At 33.4% G+C, this 3,099-nt stretch overlaps 1 non-coding gene across 1 annotated transcript; it reads left to right on the top strand.

Annotated features, from left to right (window-relative positions):
• The first annotated feature begins 2,075 nt into the window (after positions 1-2,075).
• Positions 2,076-2,288, top strand: LOC123299385. Its single transcript, XR_006535324.1, has one exon. It is a non-coding gene; the product is annotated as a small nucleolar RNA U3 (small nucleolar RNA).
• Positions 2,289-3,099: the final 811 nt, after the last annotated feature.

Below are 3,099 nucleotides of genomic sequence, written 5' to 3'. Positions count from 1 at the left end.
TGATACTGCAATATTATCCACAGACGTGGACCCAAATGTAGCTTCACAAAGACTACAAAATAGTATAAAAAGTGGCGTATTCAAGTAAATGAACAAAAATCAGTTCAAGTAACATTCTCTTTAAGAAGGGAAACTTGTCCAGCTGTAAAAATGAACAATGTCAGTTTTCCACAGGCAAACGAAGTGAAATACTTGGGAATTCACTTAGACAGAAGGCTAACTTGGCGCAAACACATCTGGTCCAAGAGAAAACAATTAAATTTAAAATTTTCGAAACTTTACTGGCTGTTAGGTCATAAATCTAAGTTATCATTAGACAATAAAGTGCTAGTGTATAAAACAATTTTAAAACCTGTGTGGACTTATGGGATTCAAGTATGGGGAACTGCTAGCAACAGTAACATCGAAATTATTCAACGGTTTCAGTCAAAAGTGTTACGAACAATTAGTGAGTCTCCCTGGTACGTGCGCAATGACGACATTCACCGTAGTCTTGAAGTGCCCACAGTGCGCGAAGAAATTACGCGGTTCAGTGAAAGTTACTTGACTCGCCTTGAAAGGCACCCAAATGTTGAAGTAATCAATCTCTTAGACAATAGTGAAAGAGTAAATAGACTAAATAGACAAAGTGTTCTAGATTTAAGATTTAGATTTACGTAAATAGTTTTAATTATAGTTCACATACTATAAATTCGATTAGGTGACTATCACTGGGTAGTTGCCGTTCATGTTATCTATTCATCAGACCTATTTATAGTTCCTTTAGGAACTGATAATAGAATATTAGGATACCAAAAAAAAAAAAAATTTTTTTAACCCAACTTTAACATGGACCGTTTGATTTAATTAACAATTTATTGTTTATTAATAACTAGCGACCCGTCCCGGCTTCGCACGGGTGCAATGCTGATACTAAATTCACTACAGAAAAACTGTGAACGTTGTATATAAAAACATAGCGGCCCGCTCTGGCTTCGCACGGGTATAAAATATATAGCCTATGTGATTAAAATCGATCCAGTAGTTTTGATTTATTCATTACTGCCCGTGGCCCGCACGCGTTAAATTTGTACATTATTTTGATAAAACTCGTAGGGTTCAGCCTGCGTTTGCAATGTAAGCGGAAAAAATGTAATTATTTACGACATCACATTAAAAACCTCAAAAATAGCAGTACTTCTCCACTATTTAATGGATGTTATTATACATATAAACCTTCCTCTTGAATCACTCTATCTATTAAAAAAACCGCATCAAAATCCGTTGCGTAGTTTCAAAGATTTAAGCATACAAAGGGACATAGGGACAGAGAAAGCGACTTTGTTTTATACTATGTAGTGATGATGATGTATTGCATTCGTGAAGGGCGTATATGTGTATAAATATAATTAACATAACCTTAAATTTTTTTTGCCAAAATTAATAATTTTTATAAATACATAAAAAGTTTTGAAACGTTACCCCCCAAATAAAAGACCCATCAATTTATCGTTTTCTTTATCCAACAACAAGAGCTACAAAATTTACTTATAATATTTCTATTACTGTATAATATGAAACGTATTTAATCTAAAAATATTTTTACTAAAGGCTCGTGCACACGTAGCTACATGGTTTATTGATCAATTATAGATAATCTCTAAAACCAGTAAAACCTTGAACTTTGGATATACGCTTACAATATATCTGACTCATAATAGTTAGATCCGTGAGTCATACCTTGTCTTGATCAGCAAATTCAAAAAAAAAGAACTAGAAATATAATATTTCGAAAAAAAAGCAAACGTTTAGACCCAAAAATTATTCAATTAAAGCCAAATTTATGTCTAGAAAATAATCTTTAAGGATACGATTTTGTCCTGCTATTTATGCCATTTTATAGGATGCCATTTTCGAATGTATAAGTAAAATGCCAACATAAACTTATAAAATAGAATACATATACCTAATATTTAATCGATGAAGGGAATACAGCTACATGTATACCAGCCTTAACATATAAAATAGTTTCATACTCGCGCTAGAGGTATGTTGAAGTCATTTACTTAAATACTGACTGAAATTAATACAAATCTAAGATCATACTTCACAGGATCATTTCTGTAGTATGTCTTCACATTATCTCTACTCAATCGTAGAGTCAATGTAACCACGTTGATGAGAAGTAGTGTGGAGTCCTGAGCGTGAGGTAGGTCCTAGACAATCCATTGGGTCGTCAAGGATCAGCGATGATCGTTCAACCATCCGATATCATCGGTTGGATATGGATTTCATACATGCTGAGTGGTCTTATATGTTCAAGATTAAATCGATATCTTATTGTCAATGATCAGTTTCTAGATTATTTCGAACTGGTGTCAAGGCAAAAGTTGGATTCAATACGAAATGTTGGTGCATATTTGCAACTTCCTGTCAATGGGGGTTGCATGTTTGCGATTTTTGACTGCTTTGACATGAACCACCACCAGGCTCCTGTTAGTTTTTGAACTATAGCAGATAAAGAAGAAAAAATGGGGGCAATTTTTTGCAGATTCATCAAAGCGAAACGCATAATTGGCAATCACTTTTTTGGGAGAATTACTACTTAGATTGTCATCTCAAGTTTCGAAAACTTAACCATTTCGCTGTAAAACATAAAAACTGAACGCAGCAGGTTCAATGAATAATGCACATTATTTGTGGGTAGCTTTTTAGAAACAATTGAATAAAATTGGGGGATTTCGAATCCCAAAAAAGATAAAGAAGAACAGGTTCCATTCATCAACGATAATTAAAACTAACTTGTTTTAAAATTAACATATTTTTTTATTAATTACAATTATAATAATTAATAACAATTAAAATAATAAATTTAATATAAATTAATTGTCATGTAAATCATCATGATACCTCTACCAAAGAGCATAGGGTAGAGGAGAAGCAGCCCATATGAGCTAATGTAAAATCGTAGTATACGAGTTTCAGCGCCTCTACCGAGTAAGGCTTTTAAACTTAATAGATAATAGTCGCCCCCGCAAAGTAGTTAAACTTAATAGTCATACCCGCAAAGGCCTACAAACTTAATAGTTGATCGCCACAGACTCCAGATGTCACTTAAAA

This window comes from Chrysoperla carnea, chromosome 4 (genome assembly GCF_905475395.1).
Source record: "Chrysoperla carnea chromosome 4, inChrCarn1.1, whole genome shotgun sequence".
NCBI classification, from domain to species: domain Eukaryota; kingdom Metazoa; phylum Arthropoda; class Insecta; order Neuroptera; family Chrysopidae; genus Chrysoperla; species Chrysoperla carnea.
This window is presented reverse-complemented; position numbering and strand designations above follow the sequence as displayed.